This window comes from Sturnira hondurensis, unplaced genomic scaffold (genome assembly GCF_014824575.4).
Source record: "Sturnira hondurensis isolate 20B ecotype Veracruz unplaced genomic scaffold, ASM1482457v3 Scaffold0020787, whole genome shotgun sequence".
In the NCBI taxonomy this organism is placed as follows: Eukaryota; Metazoa; Chordata; class Mammalia; order Chiroptera; family Phyllostomidae; genus Sturnira; species Sturnira hondurensis.
In genome coordinates, this window is record NW_028093418.1 from 2,541,545 (window position 1) to 2,549,814 (window position 8,270).

Below are 8,270 nucleotides of genomic sequence, written 5' to 3' on the forward strand. Positions count from 1 at the left end.
CAGCCATTTCCCCCCATTCACAGGAGGGGTGCACTGAAGCCACCCCTCTGGCTTTGGGCAGGAATATATTCCCGGTGAGAAGACAGAGTCCTAAGGGTCTTCACCTGACATCGCACTGAGAGGTAGCTTCTTTCCTCTGGGTGTGAAAGTTACGCCAGGTCCCTGTCGTGTCCCCCCACCGTGTCCCCCCATTGGGTCACCCACCTAAATCCTGCCAGAGAGAGAGCTCTATTCCCGGGTCAGTGCAAAGCAGCCAAAAGAGCTACCCTCGGTCCCAGAAACGGTCACGTGTGAGCATGTCACAGGATCACAGGCCAGTGTCATTCCTGCCGACAAGGAGCCCGAGCACTGTGAGGGGACCACATTGCCATTGCCAGGGTTGAGCCAAGAGGGAAAAGATAGAGGACAGAACAAATGTCACCCAAATGAGCGAGGAGAGACAATACCACTAACAGAAAGGGTTAGAGTGGCAGGAGGGACAAGTAGATGACGTCAGCCAGCAAGAGGTGTCTCCAAAGCCATTGCCCAAGCTGACCTCCTTGGCTTCCACATCCTGCAAACTTGCAAGGAGGTTGTCTTCCTGCTGGAGCAGGAGAGGGATGGCAGGCTGGTAACAAGAGGCCAGAATGGGCCGGCTGCAAGGATCCTTCGAAGCCTTGGGCTGCAGACCAGCATCCTGCAGAGGCCCAAGTTAGAGGTCATCAGGATAAGAGGCGGGGTCACCAGGATAAGAGTGTCCATAAACCCAGAGCAGGGGCGGTCCCAGGCATATGTGATCTGAGGCCCAGCATGTCCAGGGGTGACAAACCTTCCCCATTTAGAACCATGCTCCACGCCTGCCCTGTGCACGTTGTCAGCTCTAGGACAGAGGAGGCAGTGCCCCTGGCTTTGACTTTGGGCACTGTCTGGCCTGCTGGAGAGAGAACTCTCAGTTCCGTCTCACCCCTCCCCCTGCTAGGCCAACCAGTGAGGTGCGAGTGGGGGAGAGCTAGGGCATTTGGGACACCTGGAGCTCGTTCCATTCTTCCCTGAGAGTCTTGAATCCCTCCTAGTCCAAGGCACAGGGGATGAGAGATGGGGTACAGGCAGCGAGTCCATGCTCCCCTCGCCCAGCTGGGGCATGTCGCTCAGTCTCTCTGGTTTCCTTTCTCCCCCTCCCCACTCAGGGACCCCTGAACTGGCTCCAGAAACCTTGTCTACCCCCTCGCCCCCTACTGCTCAGTGAGGTCCAGAAGACCTAGCCCTCACCTTTTGGTCCTGATTCTGTGTCAGACTTTCTAAAAGACAACGAGTAGGCCCCTGCCCCTCTCTGAACCTGTTTCTCCACCTGCACAAGAGGGGAGGGAGCTGGATGGCTTAGCTTAGTTCCTGGCTAAGGCTTGCTTTGTTGATGCGGAAGAGGCTGCCCAGAGCCCTCTGCCACCTGCTCTGTCCTCTGGGCTCCTGGGAAAGAGAGCAGCTGGAGGGGGAGCTCCAGGCATTTAGGGGCCAAGGTGCACAGGAGATGAAGGCTGTGCTGAGAGCAAAGTCAGAGGGCTGAGGGGTGAGCTCCGGCTGGTAGACGACGGGGAGGGGAAGAGGAGAGATGGGAGCAGCCAACAGAGCCAAGAGGCACAGAATCTGCAGAGGACAGGGCAGCACCCTGCCTTCCAGATCAGGAATTGCACGGGCTGCCTGAGGGCTGTAAAGTCCCGGAGGCCCCCAGACTAAGCGAGACCCAGCCTGTCCAGGGCTTGAAACCCCTCCTTAGTGAGTCAGGGCTTTAGGGTAAGGAGAGAGCCCTGGAGAGAGGAGCAGAGTTATCAGCCAGGAAGGTGGAAAGTGAGTAAAACACAGAGAAACCCAAGACAGGGGCAAACAATGGGGGCATGGGTTGGGCCCTACCCTGAGAGGTGGTGGGTGTGAAATGCCCAGGGCTGGGCTTTCAGGAATAAAAAGAAGCTGAAACACCACCATGGGCCAGCAGAGGCCCAGACAGACACCCCAGCTGCCTGTGAAGTCAGTGGAGTGACCACAAAATGAATTTCACCTGCAGCCCCTCTTCCCTCCAGCTCCAGCTGCCTTGCATGGCGAGACCAGCTCATCTCTATCGCCACCTTGTGGGCACCTGAAGAGCTTCACTGAGGTTGGCCTTAGGGCCCCCAACATCTCCTCAGCTCCATTTCAGAGTGAGATGGAAGAGGAAGGAGGTGGTGAGGCCACAGGACTAGTGGCCCCAGGGATTAAGGAGACTCATAGCCGGACCTTCAGGCCCAGTCCCCTGACCACTGTGGCACAGAGTGACCCCTGCCCCAGACCCGACTGGGGCCCCAGGTAGGGCGGGGTCTCCGTGGTCCATCACAGGGTAGGCCCCTGTCCTCAGCCAAGCTCTGACCCCATTTCTTAAGGGCAAAGACCAGTTAACTCAGGCAGTCACTTCCTGGGGAGAACAAAGCCAATGAGCCCTCTTGCAACATCCCGACGCAGCGGGCCACCATCGCCTTGGGGGCAGAGGCCAACACGTGGATGGCTCCTGCCACTGCAGGACATGGGTGGCCCAGGGGTGGGGGGCGGGGTGTCTGGTCTGCCAGCAGAATGTACTGGGAGCAGCCTTCAGGTGAGGCAACATCGGGGTAGTCTCTGGGCCCCAAGGGAGTTTACAGGTACCAGGGGCCCCTGAAGTCAGGTAAGCAGGTGCCGGGGGCCCTTTGCAGCAGGAAGCCAGGGAAGGTGTCTCCCCTGAGGCCAAGAGGAGGAGGGTGGGTTTGGGGCAGGCTCCTCTGGCAGCTGAGAAGGGCCCCGGGTGGGGAGACCAAGCAGCCTTGTGGGGGAGGGTTGCACAGGGAGTCCATCCCCAGGCTCCGCCGTCTAGTGTGATGGGCCAGGGTGCAATGAGGATGGTTAAGTGTCGGCCCCTCCCCCCACCACTCACCCAGAGCCTGTTTGAATGAGCAATGACCCTGCCTCCCTCTCCCTCCTCACCCCAGCATGTGGGAACAGGAACTGCTCTTATCTCTCCCTGGGGGGAGAGGACTGGAGCCACAGCTGGCAGTCATTAAAGGCCCCATTCGGGCCAGGGATGGCCGAGATATTAATAGCCAGGAGTCAGCGGCCCTGGAAACACAACCTCCCAGGAGCAGGGACAGTAACCTCGGAAGGCCGTGGGGATGAGGAGGACAGGCCACCCTGGCAACACCCCATCCCTCGTGCAGGACGTGGTAACCCAAGTCCAGAGAGAAGGGAAGGGGCTTGCTGGCCTCCCCAGCAAGCTGTTGGTGGCACCCAGCCTTGAACCCAGTTCTCAAAACCCCAGAGCCCCGCTTCAGGGGGTGGACTGTCACTGGGGGGAGCCCCTGGGTGTGCCCTGTGTGGACACACACGTGGGGCAGACCCAGGTGGCAACACTGATTCTTTAGTCTCTTTATTTTAAAATCTGGATACTTTGTTAATTGTGTGTTCTTGCATTTGTTTTGATTTTTTAACACAATTTATCCTGATTGCCCAGTTAGGGCCACCTCCCTAACTTTCACACCAAGGCCTCACTTGCTCAGCAGAAGTCCCCGCCCCCCGAGCCCCAGCACGTGGGCCTGGAGAGGACTCGGAAGAGCTTGGAACTGGCCTCCATGTGGCTCAGAGGGACAGGGTCCCAGGCGGTGACAGCCACCAGAAGCAGACAGCTCCAGGGTTAACTCAGCAGCTCGACAATGTCCCCATCGACCTAGGTGTTGTCCATCTGTCCGCTCTGCCCTCTTCAGTGTGTTGATTCTCGTCCACAGACTTGTCACCTTATGACTACGGGGTGGCCGTCGCTGCCCCCCGGCCCCAAGCGTCATGTCCTCACAGAATCCCGACCCCTGGCAGGGAAGAGAACGTTTCCTGTGCGTCTCCTTTCATCAGGAGGATGGGCTATATCCCGGAGGCCACCTTCCGCACACTGTCTTCAGGCTCCTGGGCCAGGGCTGGGTCACGCTGCCCAGCCCCAGCTGCAAGGCTGACCGGGCTTTCTGACAGGAAGCTGAGCTGCTGCAGGAGAAGGCTGTGGGGCAGGCAACCAGCAGTCTGACCCCCGGTCTTTCCTCGGGTGCCTTTTTGGGTAACTGGGTGGCCTTTCCGACTCCCTCCTCCAGAGCCTGGCTGGTGTAGTGTGTGGCAGAAGGGAGGGAGCCGCATCCGCCATGCGTCAGCCCGGGAAAGAGAAAACGCTAGGGATTTTGTGCAGAAGGAAACAGAGTAGGAACTGAATGTAGAAGGATCCGGAGGAGTGGGAGGTGGGGCGCATTTCTACACTTCATGGTCTCACCACCCCAGCCGACACCTTGCGGGGAATTAGTGGCACATCCAATCAGCTGGTGACAGGGAAGTGGAAGGAACACAGTGTCCGGCCTCTGCAAAAACCCGTGTGTGCCAGGTCCCACCCATCAGCCGCCACGCTGCAGGAAGAGGGCCCCCACCTCCCTGTGCCTCTCGCCTCCCTCCTGAAGGGTCTGGCAGAGCCTACGCTGTACCCAGATCCCCAGCAGCAAGGGCATCTGGGAAGGCAGGCTTTGGTCTTCCAGCCCATGCAACACAGGGGACTGAGGAAGGGGCCAGAGAGGGGTACTGACTGCCACAGACGATTTCTGGCCCAGAGGCGCAGGTAGCCCAGTAAACTGAGACCCCAGAAAGCAGAGCCTGAGTCAAGGACCCTTGACCAGGAAACATGGATGGGAAACAGGACAGTGAGAACGGCCAAAATAAAGGAGGGTTACCGAGCTGGTCACTGCTGTGGCAAGGGAACCTCGTTTCCACTGGGACCATCCAAGCTGCAGGCAGAATGCACCCCAGAATCACCCTCTGGAGGGACAGGAACACCTTAACTGCAGGCTCCCACCGTCTATTGCTCAAGGTCTGCCCACGTCAGCACCTCCTCCTCCTGGGTTTGGCATGTGTAAGTGACAGGCCAGCTCCTTCAGGCGTCCCACTCCAGGGCCCAGAGGAGCTCTGGGGCAGACTATGCGGCGCAGCTGGGGCGGGGGCGCTGTCTGGTCACTCCTGTAGGAACTGGCAAAGGTAGGTCGATTGGACATAAGGCAGAGGGTCCAACACAAGTGGCTTCTGGGTGGCAGAGAAAAGGAGCCTCACACGAAGGTCCTGGTGCTGCCCTTTGCCCCAAAGTTTCCATGGACATTCGCTGGCCCACGGCTGGAGTCTGTGGCCGGGGCACTCAGAGCCCATCCTTGTGGCTGAGGCCCCAGGGCCTGCCCTGGCTGCCCCAACCCCATCCTGGCTCCCTCTCGCCCCTCAGGCCCATCCAGTCTTGCCATGCCTCCACCCAGTCCCGCGTGAAAGCTGCCCTTGCCATGGTCTCTGCGGCAGGCTCACCTCCCACCGGCCCTGGCAGGGTCATGATGGGCCCTCCAGCTCCACCTTAGTCACTTCCGAGTGCCCTGTGGGGCACACAGGGGCCCTAGATCCCTTCCAGGCTTCTGATCCCAAACAGAGCTCAGGGAGGCTTGGTGGTGCCCACTCAGCCCTTCTTGCCATCAGATGCGTGTCTCCGCCCTGTTTATCGGACAGGGCCGCCGAAGGGGCACAGGCTTCTGAACACAGAGTGGGACACACGCCCCTCTACTTTCAGCTTGCCGTTTCCCCCCTCAATACTTCATCCCAGAGGGTGAGACCAGGACCCATGTCTGAAATGGCTGTCCCCTTCTTTTTCCCACCACTTGTCAGCAGGCGGTGGCCTCCCTTCCTCTGCCTGAGATGGCATTCACCCGCCCCGCCCTTCCCCAGGGTCGCAGTGGTGGACTGGCTCCAGAGGAGGACAATTTCAAGGGCGAGGGGAAGAGAGTCCCGTCTGTTTAATACTTCTGAAGTATTCACATCATTACATCTATTCCGCAGAAGGTCTCCGGGCACTTAACTGTGGGCCGAGTCCCAGGCACGGAGGACATGGCAGTGACCGAGGTGGGGCTCTGCCCTCGTGGACATGGCCCTGTCATGCAGGAGTCAGATAACTAGAGAGAAGTCGCAGAAGCCGGCCAGCGGGACGAGGGGCCAGACGAAGGGGGTGGTCAGAGGAGGCCTTCCCAGAGCGAGGACACCCCTCCCCAAGAGCAGGGACAAGTCATTCCCCCTTCCTGGTTATCAGAGGGTTTCAAAACACACAGGTCAGAGCTGGGGCCCAGAGACCCGCAGGGCCAGCTGGAAATGCGCGGTGCCTGCGTCTGCAGCAGCCTGCGAGCAGAGCCGCGATGCACCCTAGGGGCTGGGGGCTCGGGGTGCCCGAATCTCCCCTGGGAAGGGACTTCAGAGCTCGGGCGACTGCCTGCCTGGACATGGCATCAGTGACCTGGGCCCACAGACTCCATCTGGGTGTGGGGACCAAGGGGTCCCCCGTCCCCCGCCCCTGCTCAGTGTCCTCGGTGCCAAGTGATAGGGAACAGGCAGCCCTTGAAAAGACTAATATTTACTCTTCAAATGGGAGCTGGCACAGGCTGTTTCCTGTGACTGGCGTCGGGCTTGCCCCGTGGGAAGGACATACAGGAGGCACTTGGCAAGATAGGCAGATGACCCCACGGACACCAGCGTCCAGGACGAGACAATGTCTTCGAGATGGGGACAGCATGTTCCGAGGGCCCACCCGGCACATCCGAGCTCTGTTTGCACACCTTCGGGGCAGAGGGCCAGCCATCTCCCATGTCTTGCTGAACAGCCCCCTGAGAAAGTCCATCCCAAAGCTGACCCTGTGTTCCTGGCCCCTGCTCCCATCCCCGGGGCCTCGGAAAATGTGCCAGGACCAACCCCTTAGGGCAGTGGTGGTCCTGCTTCCCTTCCCCCTCCCCAAAACCCACCCGCTTCAGCTTCAGCTCCCCAGGCTCACACTCCTGGTTCCGGGGCTGGAGAAGGCTATTTCTGGGGGGGGGGGGGGAGGGGAGGAAGGCCTTGCACCTCTGTCCCCCTGACGCTGTGAGAGCAGTCAGCTCAGGGCCTCCCGTGGGAAAGTGTCTCCGCCAGGAGGCTGCTGGTCAGACAGCCTGCCTCTTGGAAGGAGAGAGTCCCCCGTGACCAGGATGAGCTCGAACCTGCCTGTTCTCCCCTCTGGCGTCCCCTCCTCTCTGCTCTCCCTGCCTCATGGTCCCATGGGTTCCAGGAGCCCTCCCTGGCCATTGTAGTCCCTGGCCTTGGCTTCGGTTCCCACCCTGCTGGCCCACTGCAGAAGCACCGGAGGGACAAACACTCTGGTAGCCTGGGAGGGTACAGCCCCCAGAAGGCAGGCCTTCTTGGCCTCGTCCAGTCCAGCCAGGCCTGGGCACACCCAGGGCAGCATCTCCAGGGGCAAAGCAGGGGCCTGGTTCTCCTGGGGCGGGGCCTTGGGAGCTGGACCGCTGACCCTCTTTTATTACTATTTTTAATTCCTCATTACCTCCATGCCTAACTCCCACGCTCCTGGCCCTGTGGTAGGCAATCGCTCAAATGCATTGAACAGGTATCTCTTTAAATATACAAGTAGTTTTACGAAATCTTTTACCATTTTGTGTGCATTTATTTCTAATCACACGAATGTCATCCTCCACTCAGTTTTACATTGTGAAGCTCTACCCACTCCGCTAGGTTACCTCTAAGCCTGGCATTTCCACCGACTGCATGGTGCACTGGGCTGACTGCCCGGGGGGGGGGGTACCCAGGAGGAGCTTCCTCCCAGCACAAATGACACTGCCGCAAACACCTACCTTCATACACGGCCCCTCAGGGATCTGTGCAGAATGCCCCAGGGACATAAACCCAGGGGCGAAGTCTCCACACCGAGAGGCGTGCGCACCCTCCGTTTGGGGAGGTAGCCTCATCAGTCACCTGGAGCTGCCATCACGAAGGATGCCAGACTGGGTGGACGAAAGCACAGAAATGCATTTCACACAGTTCTGGAGGCTGGGAATCAGAGACCAAGGTGTCGGCAGGGCTGGTTTCTTCTGAGGCCCCTCCGCTTGGCCTGCAGGCGGCTGCCTTCTCCACCCTTTGCCATCGTCACCTCTCCGTGTCCGCCTCAATCTCTTCTTACAGGAGCAGCAGTCACACTGGTGACTCGGGCCCACCCACTGGACCTCATCTCACCTTGACTGCCTTTTGGAGATCCTGTCTCCGAATGCACCCCATTCGAAGCGGTGGGTGGTGGGGGTCAGGCCTTCGACAGATGAGAGGGGGTGGCACACTCAGCCCCGGACAGTAGCGTCGCTCTTCAGATGGCTGTGCATGCAGCCACCCATCCCCATGGTCCCTCCAGCACTCGGTGCCATCCAGCTTCCTAATTTCTT